This window comes from Pristiophorus japonicus, chromosome 1, assembly GCF_044704955.1.
Source record: "Pristiophorus japonicus isolate sPriJap1 chromosome 1, sPriJap1.hap1, whole genome shotgun sequence".
In the NCBI taxonomy this organism is placed as follows: domain Eukaryota; kingdom Metazoa; phylum Chordata; class Chondrichthyes; family Pristiophoridae; genus Pristiophorus; species Pristiophorus japonicus.
The window spans coordinates 306,075,575-306,102,688 of NC_091977.1; the positions used below are offsets into that span (position 1 = coordinate 306,075,575).

A 27,114-nucleotide genomic window follows, 5' to 3' on the forward strand; every position below is an offset into this window, starting at 1 on the left:
GCTATCAAGGGAAATCAGGGATAGTATTAAAGCCAAGGAAGTGGCATACAAATTGGCCAGAAATAGCAGCGAACCTGGGGACTGGGAGAAATTTAGAACTCAGCAGAGGAGGACAAAGGGTTTGATTAGGGCAGGGAAAATGGAGTATGAGAAGATGCTTGCAGGGAACATTAAGACGGATTGCAAAAGTTTCTATCGATATGTAAAGAGAAAAAGGTTAGTAAAGACAAACGTAGGTCCTCTGCAGTCAGAATCAGGGGAAGTCATAACGGGGAACAAAGAAATGGCGGACCAATTGAATAAGTACTTTGGTTCGGTATTCACGAAGGAGGACACGAACAACCTTCCGGTTATAAAAGGGGTCGGGGGGTCTAGTAAGGAGGAGGAACTGAGGGAAATCCTTATTAGCCGGGAAATTGTGTTGGGGAAATTGATGGGATTGAAGGCCGATAAATCCCCAGGGCCTGATGGACTGCATCCCAGAGTACTTAAGGAGGTGGCCTTGGAAATAGTGGATGCGTTGACAGTCATTTTCCAACATTCCATTGACTCTGAATCAGTTCCTATGGAGTGGAGGATAGCCAATGTAACCCCACTTTTTAAAAAAGGAGGGAGAGAGAAAACAAGGAATTATAGACCGGTCAGCCTGACATCAGTAGTGGGTAAAATGATGGAATCAATTATTAAGGATGTCATAGCAGTGCATTTGGAAAGAGGTGACATGATAGGTCCAAGTCAGCATGGATTTGTGAAAGGGAAATCATGCTTGACAAATCTTCTGGAATTTTTTGAGGATGTTTCCAGTAGAGTGGATAAGGGAGAACCAGTTGATGTGGTATATTTGGACTTTCAGAAGGCGTTCGACAAGGTCCCACACAAGAGATTGATGTGCAAAGTTAGAGCACATGGGATTGGTGGTAGTGTACTGACATGGATTGAGAACTGGTTGTCAGACAGGAAGCAAAGAGTAGGAGTAAATGGGTACTTTTCAGAATGGCAGGCAGTGACTAGTGGGGTACCGCAAGGTTCTGTGCTGGGGCCCCAGCTGTTTACACTGTACATTAATGATTTAGATGAGGGGATTAAATGTAGTATCTCCAAATTTGCGGATGACACTAAGTTGGGTGGCAGTGTGAGCTGCGAGGAGGATGCTGTGAGGCTGCAGAGCGACTTGGATAGGTTAGGTGAGTGGGCAAATGCATGGCAGATGAAGTATAATGTGGATAAATGTGAGGTTATCCACTTTGGTGGTAAAAACAGAGAGACAGACTATTATCTGAATGGTGACAGATGAGGAAAAGGGGAGGTGCAAAGAGACCTGGGTGTCATGGTACATCAGTCATTGAAGGTTGGCATGCAGGTGCAGCAGGCGGTTAAGAAAGCAAATGGCATGTTGGCCTTCATAGCAAGGGGATTTGAGTACAGGGGCAGGGAGGTGTTGCTTCAGTTGTACAGGGCATTGGTGAGGCCACACCTGGAGTATTGTGTACAGTTTTGGTCTCCTAACCTGAGGAAGGACATTCTTGCTATTGAGGGAGTGCAGCGAAGGTTCACCAGACTGATTCCCGGGATGGCGGGACTGACCTATCAAGAAAGACTGGATCAACTGGGCTTATATTCACTGGAGTTCAGAAGAATGAGAGGGGACCTCATAGAAACATATAAAATTCTGACGGGGTTAGACAGGTTAGATGCAGGAAGAATGTTCCCAATGTTGGGGAAGTCCAGAACCAGAGGTCACAGTCTAAGAATAAGGGGTAAGCCATTTAGGACCGAGATGCGGAGGAACTTCTTCACCCAGAGAGTGGTGAACCTGTGGAATTCTCTACCACAGAAAGTTGTTGAGGCCAATTCACTAAATATATTCAAAAAGGAGTTAGATGAGGTCCTTACTACTAGGGGGATCAAGGGGTATGGCGAGAAAGCAGGAATGGGGTACTGAAGTTGAATGTTCAGCCATGAACTCATTGAATGGCGGTGCAGGCTAGAAGGGCCGAATGGCCTACTCCTGCACCTATTTTCTATGTTTCTATGTTTCTATCTCATTCCATCTCCCCCTCGAATTTCTGTCATGGTACTCAGTCAGCTTACAGTGCTTTGCCTCAACGATTTCGTGCATGTCTGGGAGGATTAATGAGAGCCTTATTTTTAAAGTCCTTTTCATCAACAGTTGCGCGGGGGATCCCAGTCAGTGAGTGCGGACGAGATCTGTATGCCAGCAACAGTTGTGACAGGCGACTTTGCAGCGTGGGACCTTGGATTTTAAGCATGCCTTGTTTAATGATTTGCACTGCCCTCTCCGTCTGGCCATTGGAGGCCGGCTTGAAAGGTGCCGTCTTGACGTGATTTATGCCGTGGTCAATTATAAAATCTTGGAATTCTGCGCTGGTGAAGCACGGACCATTATCACTGACCAATATGTCAGGGATTCCGTGCGTTGCAAACATGGTTGCGAGGCTCTCCACAGTGGTGGAGGTTGTGCTCGAGTTTTAATTGGTGCATTCGATCCACTTTGAAAATGCATCTACAACTACAAGGAAAATTTTGCCCATGAATGGGCCCGCATTGTCTACGTGCACCCGCGACCACGGTTTGGTAGGCCAGGGCCAGGGGCTCAGGGGAGCCTCCCTGGGGGCATTGCTGAGTTGGGCACAAATGGTGCACCTTCGGACGCAGAGCTCCAAGTCCGCGTCAATACCAGGCCACCAGACGTGAGATCTGCCTATGGCCTTCATGAGAACGATCCCTGGGTGCTCGCGGTGGAGCTCCCGGATAACTGCCTCTTTGCCTCGCAGAGGCATGACTCCTCGGCTGCTCCACATCAGGCAGTCTGCTTGAAGTGATAGCTCATGTATGCGCCTGTGAAAGGGTTGTAATTCCTCAGGGCAGGCATCCCGAGCCACTGCCCAGTCACCGGTTAGGACACATCTTTTTACTAAGGATAACTTGGGGTCGCTGGCCGTTCAGGCTCTGATTTGGCGAGCCGTCATGGGCGAATCTGTGGACTCACAGGCATTGTTTGCCATGACTATCTCACAGTCCTGTTCGTCAGACCCTTCCGTGGTCGCCAGGGGTAGCCTGCTGAGTGCGTCGGCACAGTTGTCTGTGCCTGGTCTGTGCCTTATGGTATAATCGTAGGACGCCAGCATGAGTGCACACCGTTGAATTCGCGCCGAGGCATTGGCGTTTATTGCCTTGCTCTCGGATAGGAGGGACGGGAGGGGCTTGTGGTCGGTTTCTAACGCGAACTTTGCCCCGAAAAGGTATTGGTGCATTTTTTGACACCGTACACGCACGCAAGCACCTCCTTCTCTACCATTTCGTACCCGTGCTCTGCCTGGGAAAGTGATCTGGAGGCATAAGCTATGGGTTGTAATTTACCCGCACTATTGACATGTTGCAAAACGCATCCGACTCCATACGCTGACGCATCGCATGTGAGAACTAGAAACATAGAAACATAGAAAATAGGTGCAGGAGCAGGCCATTCAGCCCTTCTAGCCTGCACCGCCATTCAATGAGTTCATGGCTGAACATGAAACTTCAGTACCCCCTTCCTGCGTTCTCGCCATAACCCTTGATCCCCCGAGTAGTAAGGACTACATCTAACTCTCTTTTGAATATATTTAGTGAATTGGCCTCAACTACTTTCTGTGGTAGAGAATTCCACAGGTTCACCACTCTCTGGGTGAAGAAGTTTCTCCTCATCTCGGTCCTAAATGGCTTACCCCTTATCCTCAGACTGTGACCCCTGGTTCTGGACTTCCCCAACATTGGGAACATTCTTCCTGCATCTGACCTGTCTAAACCCATCAGAATTTTAAACGTTTCCATGAGGTCCCCTCTCATTCTTCTGAACTCCAGTGAATACAAGCCCAGTTGATCCAGTCTTTCTTGATAGGTCAGTCCCGCCATCCCGGGAATCAGTCTGGTGAATCTTTGCTGCACTCCCTCAATAGCAAGAATGTCCTTCCTCAAGTGAGGAGACCAAAACTGTACACAATACTCCAGGTGTGGCCTCACCAAGGCCCTGTACAACTGTAGCAACACCTCCCTGCCCCTGTACTCAAATCCCCTCGCTATGAAGGCCAACATGCCATTTGCTTTCTTAACCGCCTGCTGTACCTGCATGCCAACCTTCAATGACTGATGTACCATGACACCCAGGTCTCGTTGCACCTTCCCTTTTCCTAATCTGTCACCATTCAGATAATAGTCTGTCTCTCTGTTTTTACCACCAAAGTGGATAACCTCACATTTATCCACATTATACTTCATCTGCCATGCATTTGCCCACTCACCTAACCTATCCAAGTCACTCTGCAGCCTAATAGCATCCTCCTCGCAGCTCACACTGCCACCCAACTTAGTGTCATCCGCAAATTTGGAGACACTGCATTTAATCCCCTCGTCTAAATCATTAATGTACAATGTAAACAGCTGGGGCCACAGCACAGAACCTTGCGGCACCCCACTAGTCACTGCCTGCCATTCTGAAAAGTACCCGTTTACTCCGACTCTTTGCTTCCTGTCTGACAACCAGTTCTCAATCCACGTCAGCACACTACCCCCAATCCCATGTGCTTTAACTTTGCACATTAATCTCTTGTGTGGGACCTTGTCGAAAGCCTTCTGAAAGTCCAAATATACCACATCAACTGGTTCTCCTTTGTCCACTTTACTGGAAACATCCTCAAAAAATTCCAGAAGATTTGTCAAGCATGATTTCCCTTTCACAAATCCATGCTGACTTGGACCTATCATGTCACCATTTTCCAGATGCACTGCAATGACATCCTTAATAATTGATTCCATCATTTTACCCACTACCAATGTCAAGCTGACCGGTCTATAATTTCTCTCTCCCTCCTTTTTTAAAAAGTGGGGTTACATTGGCTACCCTCCACTCCATAGGAACTGATCCAGAGTCAATGGAATGTTGGAAAATGACTGTCAATGCATCCGCTATTTCCAAGGCCACCTCCTTAAGTACTCTGGGATGCAGTCCATCAGGCCCTGGGGATTTATCGGCCTTCAATCCCATCAATTTCCCCAACACAATTTCCCGACTAATAAAGATTTCCCTCAGTTCCCCCTCCTTACTAGACCCACTGACCCCTTTTATATCCGGTAGGTTGTTTGTATCCTCCTTAGTGAATACCGAACCAAAGTACTTGTTCAATTTGTCTGCCATTTCTTTGTTCCCCGTTATGACTTCCCCTGATTCTGACTGCAGGGGACCTACGTTTGTCTTTTCTAACCTTTTTCTCTTTACATACCGATAGAAACTTTTGCAATCCGCCTTAATGTTCCCTGCAAGCTTCTTCTCGTACTCCATTTTCCCTGCCCTAATCAAACCCTTTGTCGTCCTCTGCTGAGTTCTAAATTTCTCCCAGTCCCCAGGTTCGCTGCTATTTCTGGCCAATTTGTATGCCACTTCCTTGGCTTTAATACTATCCCTGATTTCCCTAGATAGCCACGGTTGAGCCACCTTACCTTTTTTATTTTTACGCCAGACAGGAATGTACAATTGTTGTAATTCATCCATGCGGTCTCTAAATGTCTGCCATTGCCCATCCACAGTCAACCCCCTAAGTATCATTCACCAATCTATCCTAGCCAATTCACGCCTCATACCTTCAAAGTTACCCTTCTTTAAGTTCTGGACCATGGTCTCTGAATTTACTGTATCATTCTCCATCCTAATGCAGAATTTCACCATATTATGGTCACTCTTCCCCAAGAGGCCTCGCACAATGAGATTGCTAATTAATCCTCTCCCATTACACAACACCCAGTCTAAGATGGCCTCTCCCCCTAGTTGGTTCCTCAACATATTGGTCTAGAAAACCATCCCTTATGCACTCCAGGAAATCCTCCTCCACCGTATTGCTTCCAGTTTGGCTAGCCCAATCTATGTGCATATTAAAGTCACCCATTATAACTGCTACACCTTTATTGCATGCACCCCTAATTTCCTGTTTGATGCCCTCCCCAACATCCCTATTACTGTTTGGAGGTCTGTACACAACTCCTACTAACGTTTTTTGCCCTTTGGTGTTCTGCAGCTCTACCCATATAGATTCCACATCATCCAAGCTAATGTCTTTCCTAACTATTGCATTAATCTCCTCTTTAACCAGCAATGCTACCCCACCTCCTTTTCCTTTTATTCTATCCTTCCTAAATGTTGAATACCCCTGAATGTTGAGTTCCCAGCCCTGATCATCCTGGAGCCATGTCTCCGTAATCCCAATCACATCATATTTGTTAACATCTATTTGCACAATTAATTCATCCACCTTATTGCAGATACTCCTTGCATTAAGACACAAAGCCTTCAGGCTTGTTTTTTTAACACCCTTTGTCCTTTTAGAATTTTGCTGTACAGTGGCCCTTTTTGTTCTTTGCCTTGGGTTTCTCTGCCCTCATCTCCTTTCTGTCTTTTGCTTTTGCCTCCTTTTTGTTTCCCTCTGTCTCCCTGCATTGGTTCCCATCCCCCTGCCATATTCGTTTAAATCCTCCCCAACAGCACTAGCAAACACTCCCCCGAGGACATTGGTTCCGGTCCTGCCCAGGTGCAGACCGTCCGGTTTGTACTGGTCCCACCTCCCCCAGAACCGGTCCCAATGCCCCAGGAATTTGAATCCCTCCCTGCTGCACCACTGCTCAAGCCACGTATTCATCTGCGCTATCCTGCAATTCCTACTCTGACTATCACGTGGCACTGGTAGCAATCCCGAGATTACTACTTTTGAGGTCCTACTTTTTAATTTAGCTCCTAGCTCCTTAAATTCGTTTCGTAGGACCTCATCCCTTTTTTTACCGATGTCGTTGGTACCAATGTGCACCACGACAACTGGCTGTTCTCCCTCCCATTTCAGAATGTCCTGCACCCGTTCCAAGACGTCCTTGACCCTTGCACCAGGGAGGCAACATACCATCCTGGAGTCTCGGTCGCGGCCGCAGAAACGCCTATCTATTCCCCTCACCATTGAATCCCCTATCACTATTGCTCTCCTTCTTGCCCTCATGTGCAGCAGAGCCAGCCACGGTGCCATGAACTTGGCTGCTGCTGCCCTCCCCTGATGAGTCATTCCCCTCAACTAGCTTTTTACCTGGGTCAAAGAAAGTCAAAACACTGTTGGAACACAGAAGGTTGCGTGCCTTATTGAAGGCGCGTTCCTGGGCGTCCCCCCAAAACCAATCACACCCCTTCCTGAGTAGCACGTGGAGAGGCTCCAGCAGCGTGCTTAAGTTCTGCATAAAGTTCCCAAAGTAATTGAGTAGCCCGAGAAAGGCGTGCAGTTCTGAGACATTCCGGGGCCTGGGTGCCAGGCGAATTGCTTCTGTTTTGGACTTTGTTGGATGGATTCCATCAGCTGCAATTCTTCTGCCCAAAAATTCAACCTCATGTGCGAGAAACAGGCACTTGGATTTCTTGACTCGTAGGCCTACCCGATCCAACCGCTTTAGTACTTCCTCCAAATTACGGAGATGGGAGTCGGTGTCCCTGCCCGTGATAAGTATGTCGTCTTGAAATACAACCGTCCCCGGGATGGACTTGAGCAGACTCTACATGTTGCGCTGGAATATGGCAGCTGTCGAACTGATGCCGAATGGGCATCGATTGTACATGAAAAGGCCTCGATGTGTGTTGATGGTGGTGAGTAGCTTGGATTCCTCGGTCAATTCTTGTGTCATATACGCAGATGTGAGGTCGAATTTTGAGAAAAGTTTACCTCCAGCCAATGTGTCAAATAAGTCCTCCGCTCTGGGCAGCGGGTACTGGTCCTGTAGGGAGACTCTGTTTATGGTAGATTTGTAGTCCCCACAGATTCGTACGGATCCATCAGGCTTCATGACTGGGACGATGGGACTTGCCCAGTCGCTAAATTCCACAGGTGATATAATGCCTTCCCGCAGAAGCCTGTCTCGTTCGTGTTCAATCTTTTCCCTCATCACATAGGGTACAGCTCTGGCCTTGTGATGGACCGGTCTAGCATCCTATGTGATGTAGATTTTGACTTTGGCCCCTTTGAAAGTGCCCACACCTGGCTGAAAGAGATGTTCAAATCGCTTTATACTGTTGAGCATATTCCTCTAATGACATGGCATGGACATCATCCCATTTCCAGTTTAGTTTTGTCTCTGTGTGTGACAGAGAGCATGGCGCTGCCGAGGACTGGTACGATTTCTTTGTTATAGGTCCTTAGTTTGGTGTCGACCCTTGTGAGTTTTGGTCTGTCTCTTTTATGCGGCCACAGTTATTCAAATTGTTGAGCGCCCATGAGAGATTGACTCGCTCCCGTATCCAGCTCCATTTTGACCGATATCCCGTTGAGTAGGACCCTCATCATTATAGGAGGCGTCCTGTTGTAGGAGCAGCGGCCATTGATCGTGTTGACCCGCTGTACATCGGTGTCCCGGGTACTATCCCCATCATCTTCTGGTCCGCTTTCCGACCCATCCGATTCATATACCAGCCGAGCTGCCGTTTCTTTACACATGCGGGCCAAATGCCCTGTATATTCACAATTTCTGCAAACAGCCTGCTGAAATCGACATCCCCTTGACGAGTGCCCACCCCCACACCTCCAGCACAGACATGTTCCATTGTTCAAAGTGTTTCCAAAGAATGAGCTGCGCCTGGCTGATCTCTCTTGAGCTTCTCTCAGTTTGTAGTTGATTGCTCGCATTGTGGGTTGATGAGGTGTGAACGGCCGTTCCTGTGGCCCTTGATGTTGAGAGCCTGTTCTCCCGGTTTTGTATGTGTGTGGGGGTAGCAGCTTGTTTCGTGCTGTGAACTTCTTGTTCCGATATTTCGTCAGTTGTTGTACCTGCATTGTAAATCAACCTCGTTTCTTCTTCCCCTACCAAGAATGTCTGTGCAACCAGTGCTGCTGCCTCTAAGGTCAGGTTCTTGGTCTCTATGAGCTTTCGGAATATGCCTGCATGGCCTATTCCTTCAATGAAAAAGTATCTCAGCATTTCTCTCCTCAGTTCATCGGAGAACTCACATAAACTAGCCAACCTCCGAACTTCCGCCACGAAGTCGGGTATGCTCTGGCCCACACAGCGTCTGTCGTTGTAGAACCTGTGTCTGGCCGTGTGTAGGCTGCTCGCTGGCTTCAGGTGGTCTCTTACCAGTGTGCTCAATTCTTCAAACGACTTGCTTGCTGGTTTCTCGGGTGCCAACAGATCCTTCATTAAAGCGTATGTTTTTGAGCCACAGCTGGTCAAGAGATGGGCTCTTCTCTTGTCTGCCTTATCGTCGCCTAACCAGTCTTTGCTGGAGCCTTTCTATAAAGTCCTCCCAATTGTCTCCAGCATTGTACTTTTCATCTGATCCGTTGTTCGCCATTCTGTGGATTCTGTAATCCCGTAACTCGTTGCCACTATAAAGTCCTGTCCCCTCAGTACAGATTCACACGAGGCATGTAGTGAAGTCAAGGTCACTCTGGACCTGCACCTTTATTTCACAGCTCTGGAATGCTGCACTTGCCTGAGACCTGTCCTTATATACCTGTCTCTTGCAAGTGCACCCCTGGTGGTAAGGTATGCTGGTGGTTACAGGTCATATCTTATTACAGTCATGTATAGCATGTTAGGATACAGTTATATATAATAATGTAAGATACGTGACAGTGGCATTGCTGGTTTAAGAGGAAATTAATTCAATAGTAGGGAGGGACATTAGCCTGGATGATTAGGGGTACTGAAGTTGCATGTTCAGCCATGAACTCATTGAATGGCGGTGCAGGCTCGAAGGGCCGAATGGCCTACTCCTGCACCTATTTTCTATGTTTCTCTGTGGAATCGGTTTGGGTGAAGCTGCGGAATACCAAGGGGCAGAAAACGCTAGTGGGAGTTGTGTACAGACCATCAAACAGTAGTAGTGAGGTTGGGGACAGCATCAAACAAGAAATAAGGGATGTGTGCAATAAAGGTACAGCAGTTATCATGGACGACTTCAACCTACATATTGATTGGGCTAATCAAACTAGTAGCAATACGATGGAGGAGGATTTCTTGGAGTGTATTACGGATGGTTTTCTGGACCAATATGCCAAGGAACCAACTAGAGAGCTGGCCATCCTTGACTGGCTGATGTGTAATGAGAAGAAACTAATTAGCAATCTTGTTGTGCGTGGCCCCATGGGGAATAGTGACTATAATATGGTAGAATTCTTTATTAAGATGGAGAGTGACACAGTTAATTCGGAAACTAGGGTCCTAAACTTAAGGAAAGGTAACTTTGACGGTATGAGGCGTGAATTGGCTAGAATAGACTGGCAGAGGATACTTAAAGGATTGACGGTGGATAAGCAATGGCAAACATTTAAAGAGCACATGGATGAACTTCAGCAATTGTACATCCCTGTCTGGGGTAAAAATAAAACGGGGAAGGTGGCTCAACCGTGGCTAACAAGGGAAATTAAGGATAGTGTTAAAACCAAGGAAGAGGCATATAAATTGGCTAGAAAAAGCAACAAACCTGAGGACTGAGAGAAATTTAGAATTCACAGAGGAGGACTAAGGGTTTAATTAAGAGGAGGAAAATAGAGTACGAGAGGAAGCTTGCAGGGAACATAAAAACTGACTGCAAAAGCGTCTATAAATATGTGAAGAGAAAAAGATTAGTGAAGACAAACGTAGGTCCCTTGCAGTCGGATTCAAGTGATTTTATAATGGGGAACAAAGAAATGGCAGACCAATTGAACAAATACTTTGGTTCTGTCTTCACGAAGGAAGACACAAATAATCTTCCGAATGTACTAGAGGATAGTGGGTCTAGTGAGAAGGAGGAACTGAAGGATACCCTTATTAGGCAGGAAATCGTATTAGGAAAATTGATGGGATTGAAGGCCGATAAATCCCCGGGGCCTGATAATCTGCATCCCAGAATACTTAAGGAAGTGACCCTCGAAATAGTGGATGCATTGGTAATCATTTTCCAACAAGCATTTGGAAAGCAGTGACAGGATCGGTCCAAATCAGCATGTACTTATGAAAGGGAAATCATGCTTGACGAATCTTCTGGAATTTTTTGAGGATGTAACTCGCAGAGTGGACAAGGGAGAACCATTGGATGTGGTGTATTTGGACTTTCAAAAGGCTTTTGACAAGTTCCCGCACAAGAGATTGATGTGCAAAATCAAAGCGCATGGTATTGGGAGTAATGTACTGACGTAGATAGAGAATTGGTTGGCAGACAGGAAGCAGATAGTCGAGATAAACAGGTCCTTTTCAGAATGGCAGGCAGTGACTAGTGGAGTGCCGCAGGGCTCAGTGCTGTTACCCCAGCTCTTTACGATATACATTAACGATTTAGATGAAGGAATTGAGTGTAATATCTCCAAGTTTGCAGATGACACTAAACTGGGTGGCGGTGTGAGCTGTGAGGAAGATGCTAAGAGGCTGCAGGGTGACTTGGACAGATTAGGTGAGTGGGCAAATGCATGGCAGATGCAGTATAATGTGGATAAATGTGAGGTTATCCATTTTGGGGGCAAAAACACAAAGGCAGAATATTATCTGAATGGCAGATTAGGAAAAGGGGAGGTGCAACGAGACCTGGGTGTCATGGTTCATCAGTCATTGAAAGTTGGCATGCAGGTACAGCAGGCGGTGAAGAAGGCAAATGGTATGTTGGCCTTCATTGCTAGGGAATTTGAGTATAGGAGGAGCCAGGTCTTACTGCAGTTGTACAGGCCCTTAGTGAGACCTCACCTGGAATATTGTGTTCAGTTTTGGTCTCCTAATCTGAGGAAGGATGTTCTTGCTATTGAGGGAGTGCAGCGAAGGTTCACCAGACTGATTCCAGGGATGGCTGGACTGTCATATCAGGAGAGACTGGATCAACTGGGCCTTTATTCACTTGAGTTTAGAAGGATGAGAGGGGATCTCCTAGAAACATGTAAGATTCTGACGGGACTGGACAGGTTAGATGCGGGAGGAATGTTCTCGATGTTGGGGAAGTCCAGAACCAGGGGACATAGTCTTAGGATAAGGGGTAGACCATTTAGGACTGAGATGAGGGGAAACTTCTTCACTCAGCGAGTTGTTAACCTGTGGAATTCCCTACCGCAGAGAGTTGTTGATGCCAGTTCATTGGATATATTCAAGAGGGAGTTAGATATGGCCCTCACGGCTAAAGGGATCAAGGGGTATGGAGAGAAAGCAGGAAAGGGGTACTGAGGGAATGATCAGCCATGATCTTATTGAATGGCGGTGCAGGCTCGAAAGGCCGAATGGCCTACTCCTGCATCTATTTTCTCTGTTTCTATGTTTCTAAAGTACCTCATAATGATTTCAAATTGGGTCCCCCACCGCTGCAGGTTGGGTCGGCTCCACGCTGACAGACGCATCTGTGGGAAAGACGCGTGGGAAAGTTGAGGGACCCGCTGTCAAAAAAACAATTTTCCCATCCAGCCCACCACTGATCGCACCCGCTACCATCACGGAAAATTCAGCACATTGTATCCACTCTATCAAATCCCTTTATCATTTTAAACACCTGAGGCCAAATGATCTTTGGTCTGGAAGATAAATTAATTGAGCATTGGACAACTGAATCAGCATTTTTACCCTAACATTCCAAACTTACATTACCCTTAAATGGTATCATTTGTTTTCTCTTTGATGGCGAAAATCTGTACTTAGGAGTAATGTTCCCTGTAATTTTTCTTTGTGCGTGGTCCTTTTAATTGGCTGCGCAGATCATTCAAATTTTCGCGCATACGCGGTTTCTTCCATTTGAAAGCTGATGAGCGACCTGTGCGGGACCTCCAGACTGCTGCGCAGTCGTGCAGTGGTGGGAAAGGTCCCGCAAAGGCCACTCACCAGCTTCTCCATTGTAAATCCCGCGCAGGTGTGGAAATTTAAAGGGACCGCACACCAAAAGAAACGGTTCGTGCAGAACAGAATGCAGCTTACAAGGAACATTGCTTAGGAGATGTTGAATTCCAATACTTTGGAGCAGCTTATCACAAAGGAGCAGCAGACCCCTCCCTCGTTTCCCAGATGAAGGACAGAGAAGAAAACAATGACACACAATGAACTTTGAAAGTCATTGTGAAATTATGCAGAACTTTCCCCGAGATTATGTAAGTGGGGTTGAATCCATAATAGATTGTAAATGGTCTGAGGAAATGGCCTGGGGCACTCAGAGCAAATGTCTCTTATTCACTCCATGCTTTCATATATGCTTGTGACAAGAATTTGTCTGGGGAGATGCTGGAGGGCAGCTCAAAAATTAAGAGATAATAAATAAAGTCTACATTCTACAAGGGCCAAGGTTTGTGTTTGTGGCTGTACAGGTCTCACTTTCACTTGAATGCTAAAGTAGTTACTCACTGAGGTTTTCAATACATACTCCTCCGATTTAACACTGTGGAACACCACAACCCTTTATGTTGACTTTCATTCCTATTACAACGAATGGAATTGGCTTCCACCATAAACCTTAGCTGTCCATAAAAACATAAGATTATATGACCAAACCATTCCTGACTGTAAAACCAATTAAGAATACATCTGTAGCAACATTGAAATAAAAGCTTATTCGACCAGGTATATCTTGAGCTGTTCTAAAACAAAGGTTGCTCAGAGAAGCTCAGAACTTTGTAAAGATCCACAATTTTATCACTTAGGAGAAATTCAAGCCCTTAAGTAAAAATAAATGTGATGCAATCTTTTCTTGTTTGTTTCCAAGTAACTGGCCCAGTGATGTAAATTATAGAGAAATGCATCATCGCTTCCCGTATACAAGTTTCATTGTGACAAAATGAGACAGGCCTCTTCTTCCTTGCCAAACAGGTTTTTCAAACACTCTTTCATTAAGACATTACGGGCTGAAATTTGGTAGCCGAGGCGAGGCGTGACTTCCTACGCCCGGCACGGAAGTCACGCCCCAGCCACAAAATTAGGCTCACTGCCCCCAAGAGGAAGTGGAGCGCAATGTCGAGCTCCACATTGGGGACAGGACTGGGGCGATAAGCATGGCAATTTATCAGCGCTACACGGAGCGCCACGGAGCGCTGGAGGGAGCACAGAGCCCTCCCCTTCCATTAAAGGGGAGGGCACACTGCAAGCTCTGCAGTGGGCGAGGGGCCACCACTTCTCCACTGGCGAGCAGGATGCCGTGGCAGCAGCCCAGCACAGAAAAGGAGTGCCAGGCTGCAACATGGCGGCACGGACCTCACGAAATCGTCAACGAAAGGCTGGCCATAAGTCGGCCATTGAGAACAAAATGGCACCACACACCTCCCCTTTCATTTTGGCCCCATGAGCGGAGTGCAGCCTGGTTTGCGACACAGGAGGCTGGCGTGAACATCGCCCGTGGTGGCCTCACAGGGTGCTACGGAATTTCTGCTCCAAGGTGAAAACATGTCGCTGCATGCCACAGCGGCCCAGGGTGCTACCGGTGGGAGCGGTGCGATGCTGGTTTGCATCTTCACTAATTTCATGGGAGGTAGTAGCGGCCCCACACCCTGAGCGAGAAATCGTTGTGCCACATTAGCGGCAGGTGCAAACTATGCGTGTTTCTCCCCCTACCCGTTTAAAAGCCATTTTCCTACCAATAAAAATATGGATAGAGTCTGGGCCATGGGCCAGACTGACCAGATCATTATTTTCAACTCTGCAAAGGGTGGGATCGAATGAATGTTCTCCACACTAAAAATGGGGATCCAGATGACCTTTAACAGTGTTCTAAAATGTTCAAACACTTTTAGCTAGATTTTCCAGTGTGGAGGCCAAAAGCTACTGTTTGTGGTATATACACTTTGGAATTACATTTTGCATTTTCCAATAGTGATAGGAAGTAGGATATTTATGCTCCATTTATAATTGCAGAATTGTAGAACTAGTGTCAAAATGTATTGATGCCGCCTGTCTTCAAATTCAGTCTCCTTATATTGTGATTAATTTGGGTACATTTCAAGAAGAATCACTTGCCATCACAGCGACAGTCACTTGTAAATGATGCAGCTAGGATGGGATGGTGTCACCCATTCTAAATTCCAGGAATTCCACCTTTCCATCTGCCCATGAGAATGGATGCCATTATTTCAAAGGTGCAGTTTGCCAGGACCCGTTCATCAAAGTGGAATTGAATCATAGAATCATAGAAATTTATTGCATAGGAGGAGGCCATTTGGCCCATCGTATCTGTGCCAGCCAAAAAAGAGCTATCCAGCCTAATCTCACTTTCCAGCTTTCGGTCCGTAGCCCTGCAGGTTACGGCACTTCAAGTGCATATCCAAGTACTTTTTAAATGTGATGAGCATGTCTGCCTCTACCACCCTTTCAGGCAGTGAGTTCCAGATTCCCACCATCTTCTGGGTGAAAAAAGTTCTATTCCCTCTAATCCTTCTGCCAATTTCTTTAAATCTGTGCCGCCTAGTTATTGACCTCTCTGCTAAGGGAAATAGGTCCTTCCTATCCACTCTATCTAGGCCCTCATAATTTTATACACCTCAATGAGGTCTCCCCTCAGCTTCTTCTGTTCCATAGAAAACAACCCCAGCCTATCCAATCTTTCCACATGACTAAAATTCTCCAGTCCTGGCAACATCCTCATAAATCTCCTCTGTACCCTCTCCAATGCAATCACATATTTCCTGTAATGCGGTGACCAGAACTGTACGTAGTACTCTAGCTGTTCATATAGTTCAAGCACAACCTTCCTGCAGAACCCCACTGGAATCAGCCTTCCAATCCCAAAAACACCTGTTGACCATTAATGGAAGTACTTCATTAAAGAGATGTTGCTCAGTGAGATTGCTGGTGGGATCATTTGACCATATCTTGGAACTTACTGCATGTATTGCAAACATTTTTCAGGAAGCCTTCCTCGACATCTGTAATACCATTGGAAAGCATTTTACTTTAAGTTAGTGACTGAGCTCAGGCCTGAGTCTGCAGAACGGGAATCCAACTGTACATGATCTATATTTGAGAAAGATCAGGAGGCAAATTAATCAGGCAACAGCAAAGGAGAGCCAGAGCATCCAAATGACTTTGCTTCTGGGATAAGGGATATGGTGCTATGTAAACAGCATTGCTTGACTATGGTTCTAGGGAATGCCCGTGTTCTTCTCTGTGATTCAGTTATCTGTCCTGTTATCCATTTGAACGCAGTCTTATCTTTGTTAACCTGGCGAGGTAATTAAACTTGTTCTCACTCTGCAAAGTGTTCCTTGGGGTTATGGAGTCCCCACTCACAGCCATCATCACCTTTATCCAAATGGTTTGTGCTGCTGCATGTGCTGGCTCCTTCTGTGTTATGGCACCTCTCCATTCCGTAATTTGTGCCAACAGCTTCGATAACAATCTCTGTAAAATTAGAAACGAGCTTTTTTCCTTCTGTAGTTCCAGCCATTTTGGTACCTACTCCAGGAGCCTGTTCAAGTACTTCAATTGCATGAAAAGTTACACCCTTGCTCCACCCCCGTTCCCAAATTTTCTGGACTCCCCCAGTGTACCTGGCCCCTGCTGGTAGCCGTCCCACCAGCATTGTTTAAATTGGCTGAGCCCATGATTTTCTGACAGGGGTGATTTGGTGGACATGAGTCCCGCTCCCTCACTCTGCCGCACTTACGCAGGATTTTCCAGACCGTTGTCTAATTTAGAACTTTCTGGTTTTGTTTCACATTTCCAGCATTTGCAGTGTTTTTTTTCTTTTTATCTGTGTTGCTCACAATGGAATCCACATTATCAGTCATAATAATGAGCGCCACCCCACCTCCCCCTTCCCTCCTCCAACTCACCCCCCCCCCCCCCCCCACCTTTGGTGGATAATGGGAACTGGCACATAACCGAGTCTCCAAAATTTGGTCCTACACATACAATATAGAACATAAAACATGGAAATGAAGACAATTGCAGTACAAATAGTAAAAGAAACATTCTGTATGTTTTTTTTCGCCAAGAAAAGATGAAATACAGATAAGGGAACAAATATTCGCTGGCAGTATAAAGGAGGAATGTCTTGCACAAAGATTTTTATTGCAAAAATTCTGGCACATGACAAAGAACCATACTATTATATGCTTTAAGGTGCAGCTGTGTGCTTTTCAAACCACCTTATTTGATCCACTTCCTCCCATTCACTTACCTCGAGTTGAATGACACTTAGTGTTGTGTCCTTAGATGTTCTAACAATGACTCCACGAGGCAATGTGTTGTATTTGGACTGTAGTGACCTTAGTCCTTTATTAGTTAACTCCAGAGTGAGGATCACACCTGGTGGCCTGCCTTTTATACTAGGCCAGGCACACCTGTACCGGTAACCTACAAGTCTCCCACTGCTGTGCCCTCTGGTGGCACACCTTGTGATAGTACCGACAGTAACCATGTAGGATACATGACATCACTCCCCCTGAACCCTCAGTGCAAATCGCCTGTGCATTGACTGTGCTCTGGGCTTAGCTCCATGTGGTCTGGCGGGCCAGCTCAACCTTAGGTGGGTAGTTGGTGCAGTAGTGAGCTGGTGGTTGCTGTTTGTGTGTGTGTGTGTTCCTCACTCCAGTCTCCCCCCCTCCCGCATTGGTGTGGCGGGGGCTCCTGACATTCATGTACATTCAAGTTGAAGTAAGTGGGTTTTGCATTTTTTTTTGTGTGGTTCCGTGGTGCTACAAGTGCGTTAGATGCCTTGTCGATGCAGTGACCGATGCGTGAGGACAAGCCAGTTCCGGAGCTGCTGGGTGGTGTCCCTGCAGTCTGGTGGCGGCTCAGTGCCCGCTGCTGGCAGTGGAAAGCAGGTGGGCTCGTGTAGCCTGCACTCAGGGCTGTTGCCATGGTCCCTAGCGTCAGGCAGGTTCACAGATATTTGTGACCACCCCCCTGTCCTTTCTTTACTGGGTCCCAGCTGCTCCCAGAGGAGCTGTCGTCTAGCAGTGCACAGGGAACTGTTGACTCGCTGGCCTGAGCGTCGCTTGGATTGAAATCCTGGTTGGTGCTTGTTTCCTCTGGGGGTACTACATCTAGGGGCATGGCCTTGGTGCAGTCTGCTCCTTCAGGCTCGTGGCAGTTGGTGCCATCGGTTGCCTGAGAGATGGAGCCGACCCAGGGCATGGTATCACTACCATTGCCGTTGCCCTCTTCAGGTCACTTGCTTCGCAGCTCGTGTGTGTTGGCTGCTTGTGGCCACACTTCGTGGTGCATGACTCTGGTCCCTGGGACGCAGACTATAGCTCATTGGACCTTTGTGCACCCGATGGGTGTCTGCCCGCTGCATTGGCTGCGTGCAGTGGGAATCCTGCATCGCATAGCTTTTCCTTACTTATGACACTCTAGGGGTCCGATCACGATCGCGTGACTTTTCCTCTTTAGTTGCATGTATACAATTCCGATTATCGGTTACACATTTTACATGGTCAGTTACACACTTTACATGATCCGTTACACCTTTAGTCTCTAACTTACAATTCTTGTTACATTGCTTAAATGTGTGGAACTGTCCCTTTAATTGTAGTGGGTTGCAGGCCTCCTTTAAGAGAGCCTTGCTTGCTTTACCCCAATCCACTTCTCTGTTTGGTGCCACGTGTTGCTCCATCAGCGCTGCACCTCGTGGTCTGGCCATGGCCATCTTTGTCTTCAGTGCCTCACCTCGTGGTTCAGGCGCCATCTTTTCTTCATCCACGATGTCAACTTCTCCCCGGGTTCTGACTCCGCAGTTGGGAAGTCGCTTCTGGATCCGATTTTCTCCCTCCGGAGTCCTGCCGCTGGAGCCTGGAAGGTGCGTTCGGGTCATCTCAGCCAGATCATCTCCACGCAGTCGCGCTGAGCGGTCTGTGTCTTGGGTGCCATGCTGGTCAGCTCTCCGGTGCCGAGTCAACCCTCAGGTGAGGGCTTGCTTTGCCTCTGAGCGCAGAGGGCTTCGATCGCTGGAGGGGTGAAGTCTTCCCACTTCCAATGGATCTTCTCTATCCATCTTCTGCCGAGCAACGTTGGTCCATCACCTGCAACAATCCACAGAGGTAACTTGTGCACCGCGCCATCATGGAGTACCTTTACATTCACACTACCAACGACTGGGATGAGTTCATCGGTGTAGGTGTGCAGCTTTGCCTGAACTGGGGCCAACTCGGGTCATTCAGCTTGATTGTCCCATAGCCTCTCAAAGGCCCCTTGATTCATCACTGACTGGCTCGCCCCCGTGTCCACTGCCATGAAGACTGGACTTCCCTCTATCTCGACTTCCATCTTCAGCGGGGAGCACTCAGTGGTGCAGGTAAACATGCTGTGTACCTCCCCGTGCGACTGGGCTGCCTCTCTGTCTAACAATTCATAATCCACGCTGGATTCATGGCCATCTGCAGACTCCTCATTGACACAGTGAGTCCTATTTCTCTTACACTCGCTGGAGGTGGCCCTTTGTGCTGCAGCCTTTGCAAATATAGTCTTTAAAATGGCACTGGTGAGCCCTGTGATTTCCTCCGCAATGCCAGCATGGTGCTACTCGATTAGCCCCCCTCGGCGGACTCTGAGTTAAGAGACTCGGGGGCCTGTTCTCTCTTCCCTGAGAGGGTTCGCGCTCTACAGTCCAGCTCCTGAACGGCGCCACTCTGTGCACAGTACCTGCCGGGTTTGAGTCCTGAGGGAGAGACATCTGCCTAGAGCCGCAGGTCGAGGTCATGAATGACTGGCTCACTGAGAAGACCTTCTGCAGTGTGATTGTGGTATCCGCCGACAGTAGCTTGTGAAGAAGGCCCTCATGGCCAATTCCAATGACAAAAATGTCATTCATTAGAAATCTGTTTTCAAATACCCATGTGAAACCAAGTAGACTTACTCTAGTGAATGATCCAGGCTCTTCCACATCAACAGTCAAGTTCTGGATCATGGCCAAAGGACACATTCTGGTTGAGAAACACACAATTAATCCAAGCTGATGGGAGACAATATGCAGTGGAATGATATGGATAATTGGCTTTCACAGCTGGATTCCCTCTGTCAACTTTGAAGTACAAATATGGGAGGCTGCACTTGGATCACTTAGGGGAACAGTAATTGTAGAATTTTCAGGGAGCCATAACACGTCAGTTAGCTTTACAATTAGTGATTCATCGTGATCTCTAAAACTTGAGTTAAAGAGGACCAAAAGCATTTAAGCTAACTCACCAATAAATAGTTGCTCGCTATTGTCACTCTAATATGGAGTCCAGGCCTTTTTACCCCACACAGGTTACCTGTTGGATTTCATTGCCAACATATCCGAAGCACTTTGGAACAAATGACTTTGAGACTGATGGTGCCGTACCCGTTTTCCGGGTGCCTAAGCCTCCTATATGGCAGGCAGGAAGCACGCGCTCAGTATAAGGCAGGTCGACCCACTCTTATATTGGGATAGGCAATTAGATAGGGGTCCAGGACCAACACCTGAAACAGAAGTTAGGCCATTTTCATATGTAATTAAGGGGCCTAACACCTAATTGATATCCCCTGTGTAAAATTGTGTTACCTTGAATGCACTGGACTCCAGCTGGTTCTACAAAAGCACCTGTAGCCCAATATCGGTCTGTGTTCACAACCCCAGCATACCAACACCCACCCCCCCCACCCCCGATCCCCCTCCACCAACATACACACACACACACACACTGGCCTCAACTGCCAGCTGGCTCAAGCATAGGAACAAAACATTATCCCACAGCCAGTGAGCTGAAGTGGGGTGCCTGTTTGATGCCCGCAATTTGCTGCTGCACTCAAATGAGACCCAAACCTGAAATAGTTTGGGAGGCCTGACAGGGCTTCGGGTGGGTGACAGGGCCACTCCACCAACTTCAAGCCAGTTTTGGGCAGAGGTTGAAAATCCCCCCACACCGCCCCCATCCAGTTGGGAATTTTGCACTCTTCACTGAGTATCAGTGGATTTCATCACCAGATATCTGTATCAATTGGTATCAGTGTTGAAGTTGTAGCATCTTCTCATTGTTATTGTACAAATTTACTGTGTCAGCCATGAAATTGAACTTTTTGATGGCATGCTTTTTTGAAAATGCAGTCAAAGATCATGTTTTGTTTTTATTTAATTCCACGGTGGTGAACTGCATTTCTAAAACAGAAAGTAGGTTATGTAAAAGGAAGTCAATAAAATAAATGAGGGATTGTATCCCATAGGCTGTCATAGTAAGGATATGCAGAGTGAGTCAGAGCAGATGCCCTGAAAATGAAGTGAAGGTCATGGGAATGTTTCCCTGAACGGAAAACAGATGTTACACCACAGGCACAGGATTTAACTATGGCTGTCTGCAGACCTGCTGACATCCTACTGATTAGTACATTTAAGATGAGGAGCGTAAGCTGGAACCACCACATCCTGATTTGACACAAAGTCTTGGGTGTTTATTGAGTCTTTTAGAGAAGGCTCATCTCTTTCCATACGTTTAGGAATAATGCTTGTTGGCAGAGCCAGTAAGTTCCCTTGAGATTCTATCACAAATGCTGTCACTAGCCATAGTCCCAGCTGTAGAGGTAAACATAAAAGTATTCAATAAAACTTCAAGCTGAGAGAGGAGGATCCAGATATAAACCACATGAATGCAACTGGTTCAGTCAATGAGGATGTCATAACTGGTTAAAGGGGATGACTTTACCCACTTTGTCCCTAGGAAAGGTAGAAGTCATTGGAAGCAGAGATGGGACAAAATGGGACTTAGGAATTCCAAAGAGATTCTCTTGGGCTCCTGACATGATTCCTATAAGAGATCGGGAGAACATCTGTGGAATTTCAGGGCTAATGAGAATAGCCATCCAACAAGTAGTATGTGACACTTGGCTAGGGCCACATGCATGACAAGGAATTGAGGGAAACTTAAAGAAAGTTCTCCTTGAGCAGTTAGCGACAAAGCTGTTAGACTGACAGGCCTAAGATTGAATCATAGAACCATTGAAATTACAGTGCAGAAGGCAATCATTTAATCTATCCCGTGTATGTCAGTGCGATCTAGGTTTCCTCTGTGGCGGAATTTGCACCAGAAGTGTGTCAGGATTTAGGATCAAGATCTAGAATTTATGCTTGCCAGTGCAAACACACTCTGACTGCATCCTATTTTCCAACCTCAGGTTCATTACCATGTCCTGGGTTGACTCTTAGCACTTTTAGCACTCGCTCTTAAAAACTTGCCTCAGGGTGGGGAAGGAAACTAACACTCCTGCATTGTTCAATTGGCTACGGAAACTTAAAACAGACAGGTCAGCAACTTCAAATTTGGAAGCAACAACATTCTAAGACCAGAAGAAGTATGTTGGATGCTGCAGCAGAATACAGAACTCCCTAATTTGAAGACTTCTCTGTAGAGGTTTTACTGAGTCAGCTAAGCAAAGGGAGGGAGCAGTTATTTGGCACTGAGGGAGGTGTTAAGTATGGAAGAACTCCATAAGACTGAATACTGTGAGCTAAAACTGATGTGACCGTAATCTCTTTAATACAACTCCAGAGTGCCGAAGCAGCATGGCAGACAACCTGTTATACTCCCTAGCACGAGGTGTGCAGGTGACCCTTGAGCCTCCAACAGTAGCGCCCTCTGGTGGCAAGTCTTAAGCAGTTACAATGTTTACATTCATAACATTACTCCCCCCCCCCCCCAAAAGTCTTTGATACAAATTATTTACAAGTTGAAACGATCCGGGGCCCTACGCTCCCTGGTTGATTGTCTGAGTTCAAACTCTGGCCTGGGTGAGTTGGTCGGACCATTGCTGCACTGCGACGCGGCTGGTCTGACAGGACTGTTGGGAATGGTGGGTTCATCCTCTTGATTGACAGCGAGGTCAATTGCTGGTTGAGTGTGTGTTGGTGGATTGATGATGGTGATGTCCTCTTCAGGTTGTTCCTGGTTATCGGTGAACTGCAGTTTGGTCTGATCCAAATGCTTTCTGCACGTTTGTCCATTCAATAATTTGACTATAAACACTCTATTCCCCTCCTTGGCCAAGACAGTGCCAGCGACCCATTTAGGACCATGACCATAATTAAGGACAAACACAGGGTCGTTAACATCAATGTCACGCGATACAGCCGCGCGATCGTGGTGCATGTTTTGCCGGTGACGCCGGGTTTCCACATGATCATTTAGATCCGGGTGGACTAGGGAGAGCCTGGTTTTGAGTGCTCTCTTCATTAACAATTCTGCCGGGGGAACCCCAGTGAGCGAGTGGGGTCGCGTCCGGTAGCTGAGCAGAACCCGAGATAAGCGGGTCTGCAAGGAGCCTTCCGTCACACGTTTCAAACTCTGCTTGATAGTTTGGACTGCCCGTTCCACTTGACCGTTGGATGCGGGCTTAAACAGGGCAGACCTGACATGCTTGATGCCACTGCAGGTTATAAACTCGTTGAATTCCGAGCTGGTAAAACGCGGTCCATTGTCACCGACAAGGACGTCGGGCAAGCCATGGATGGGGAACATGGCCCGGAGGCTTTCAATGGTGGCAGTGGATGTACTGGATGACATGATTACGCATTCAATCCATTTCGAGTAAGCGTCCACTAAAACTAAAAACATCTTTCCGAGAAAGGGGCCAGCAAAATCTACGTGGATCCTCGACTACAGTTTGGAGGGCCATGACCACAGACTCAATGGAGCCTCCCTTGGTGCATTGCTCAATTGTGGGCACGTGTTGCACTGATGTATGCACGACTCTAAGTCTAAGTCAATGCCAGGCCACCAAACATGCGACCTGGCTATAGCCTTCATCCTGACTATGCCTGGGTGGGTATTGTGTAGGTCGCGTATAAACGTTTCCTGCCTTTTTTTGGCAAAACCACGCGATTACCCCTTAAGAGACAATCCGACTGGATGGACATTTCATCTTTGCGTTGGTGAAACGGCTTCATTTCATCTTGCATTTCCCCGGGAACGGCCGACCAGCTCCCACTGAGGATGCAACTTTTTACAAGTGATAGCACAGGATCCTGGCTGGTCCAGGTCCTGATCTGGCGAGCAGTGATGGGTGACTCTTTGCTCTCAGAAGCATCCATGACCAGAAGCAAGTCTGTGGGCTGCGCCATTTCCACCCCAGTAGTGGGCAATGGTAGCCGACTGAGGACATCAGCACAGTTCTCTGTGCCTGGTCTGTGGCGGATAACCTAGTCATAAGCGGACAATGTTAGTGCCCATCTTTGGATACGGGACGAAGCATTAGTGTTTATACCTTTCCTTTCTGAAAACAGCGAAATGACCGTTTTGTGGTCGGTTTCAAGTTCAAACCGAAGTCCAAATAGGTATTGGTGCATTTTCTTAACCCCATATACACATGCTAACGCCTCTTTCTCGACCATACTATAGGCTCTTTCAGCCTTAGACCGACTTCTAGACGCGTATGCAACCGGTTGAAGTTTGCCCGATACATTGGTTTGCTGTAACACACAGCCGACCCCGTACGAAGATACATCACAAGCTAGCACTAATCATTTACACGGGTCATACAGTACAAGTAACTTATTAGAACAAAGTAGGTTTCTGGCCTTCTCAAATGCTGTCTCTTGAGATTTACCCCAAATCCAGTCGTCACCCTTACGTAGCAACATGTGCAACAGTTCCAGCAAAGTGCTTAACCTGGGTAGAAAGTTCCCAAAACAGTTGAGGAGTCCCAGGAATGAACGCAGCTCCGTCACATTCTGTGGTCTGGGTGCATTCTTGATGGCCTCTGTCTTTGAGTCTGTGGGCCTGATGCCATCTGCCGCAATCTTTCTCCCCAAAAATTTGACCTCTGGCACCAAGAAAACACACTTGGAGCATTTCAGTCTGAGTCCCACTCTGTCGAGTCGACTTAGAACCTCTTCCAGGTTATGCAGGTGTTCGGTGGTGTCATGACCAGTGATCAGGATGTTGTCTTGAAACACAACGGTGCGCGGAACCGATTTCAGCACACACTCCATGTTCCTCTGGAAGATGGCAGCAGCTGAGCGAATCCCAAAAGGGTACCTGTGGTATATAAACAGTTCTTGGTGTGTGTTGATGCACGTCAATCTTTTCGAAGATTCAGCCAGCTCCTGTATCATGTAGGCGGAGGTTAGGTCCAACTTGGTGAACGACTTCCCCCCTGCTAACGTTGCGAACAGGTCATCCGCCTTGGGTAGCGGGTACTGGTCTTGTAACGAGACTCGGTTGATCGTTACCTTGTAGTCTCCGCAGATTCTGACCGTGCCATCACTTTTCAACACCGGAACAATCGGACTGACCCACTTGTTGAACTCGACTGGCGATATGATTCCTTCACATTGACGTCTGTCCAGTTCGATCTTGACTTTCCCCCTCATCATATATGGAACCGCTCGAGCTTTGTGATGAACGGGCCTTGCATCGGGGACTAGATGGATCTGCACCTCGGCGCCTATGAAGTTGCCGATGCCTGGTTCAAATAGCGATGGAAACTTTCTCAGCACTTGGGCGCACGAGGCATCATCCACTGAAGACAGTGCTTTGATGTCGTCTCAGTTCCAACAAATTTTTCCCAGCCAGCTTCTGCCGAACAGCGTTGGGCCATCGCCTGGTACAAACCACAGTGATAAATCATGCACAGTTCCATCGTACGATACCTTAACTGCCGCACTGCCAATGACTGGTATGCGCTCTTTGGTATAGGAGCGCAGCTTTGTCTGATAGTATTAAAGCCAAGGAAGTGGCATACAAATTGGCCAGAAATAGCAGCGAACCCGGGGACTGGGAGAAATTTAGAACTCAGCAGAGGAGGACAAAGGGTTTAATTAGAGCAGGGAAAATGGAGTACGAGAAGAAGCTTGCAGGGAACATTAAGGCGGATTGCAAAAGTTTCTATAGATATGTAAAGAGAAAAAGGTTAGTAAAGACAAACGTAGGTCCCCTGCAGTCAGAATCAGGGGAAGTCATAACGGGGAACAAAGAAATGGCAGACCAATTGAACAAGTACTTTGGTTCGGTATTCACTAAGGAGGACACGAACAACCTTCCGGATATAAAAGAGGTCAGAGGGTCTAGTAAGGAGGAGGAACTGAGGGAAATCTTTATTAGTCGGGAAATTGTGTTGGGGAAATTGATGGGATTGAAGGCCGATAAATCCCCAGGGCCTGATGGACTGCATCCCAGAGTACTTAAGGAGGGGGCCTTGGAAATAGCGGATGCATTGACAGTCATTTTCCAATATTCCATTGACTCTGGATCAGTTCCTATCGAGTGGAGGGTAGCCAATGTAACCCCACTTTTTAAAAAAGGAGGGAGAGAGAAATTATAGACCGGTCAGCCTGACCTCAGTAGTGGGTAAGATGATGGAATCAATTATTAAGGATGTCATAGCAGCGCATTTGGAAAGAGGTGACATGATAGATCCATGTCAGCATGGATTTGTGAAAGGGAAATCATGCTTGACAAAACTTCTGCAATTTTTTGAGGATGTTTCCAGTAAAGTGGACAAGGGAGAACCAGTTGATGTGGTATATTTGGACTTTCAGAAGGCTTTCGACAAGGTCCCACACAAGAGATTAATGTGCAAAGTTAAAGCACACGGGATTGGAGGTAGTGTGCTGACGTGGATTGAGAACTGGTTGTCAGACAGGAAGCAAAGAGTAGGAGTAAATGGGTACTTTTCAGAATGGCAGGCAGTGACTAGTGGGGTACCGCAAGGTTCTGTGCTGGGGCCCCAGCTGTTTACATTGTACATTAATGATTTAGACGAGGGGATTAAATGTAGTATCTCCAAATTTGCGGATGACACTAAGTTTGGTGGCAGTGTGAGCTGCGAGGAGGATGCTATGAGGCTGCAGAGTGACTTGGATAGGTTAGGTGAGTGGGCAAATGCATGGCAGATGAAGTATAATGTGGATAGATGTGAGGTTATCCACTTTGGTGGTAAAAACAGAGAGACAGACTATTATCTGAATGGTGACAGATTAGGAAAAGGGGAGGTGCAATGAGACCTGGGTGTCATGGTACATCAGTCATTGAAGGTTGGCATGCAGGTACAACAGGCGGTTAAGAAAGCAAATGGCATGTTGGCCTTCATAGCGAGGGGATTTGAGTACAGGGGCAGGGAGGTGTTGCTACAGTTGTACAGGGCCTTGGTGAGGCCACACCTGGAGTATTGTGTACAGTTTTGGTCTCCTAACTTGAGGAAGGACATTCTTGCTATTCA

At 47.1% G+C, this 27,114-nt stretch overlaps 1 long non-coding RNA gene across 2 annotated transcripts in view; it reads right to left on the reverse strand.

The window, feature by feature from the left end:
* Positions 1-27,114, reverse strand: part of LOC139271695 (uncharacterized) — a 74,880-nt gene that overhangs the window by 19,122 nt on the left and 28,644 nt on the right. Inside the window, exon 3 of one of the 2 annotated variants that reach the window (XR_011594880.1) lies at positions 25,423-25,497. The exons of the other annotated variant lie outside the window; for it this stretch is intronic. This is a non-coding gene — a long non-coding RNA (uncharacterized lncRNA). Of the gene's footprint in view, positions 1-25,422; positions 25,498-27,114 lie in introns of those variants that run through there. 2 annotated transcript variants of the gene reach the window in all.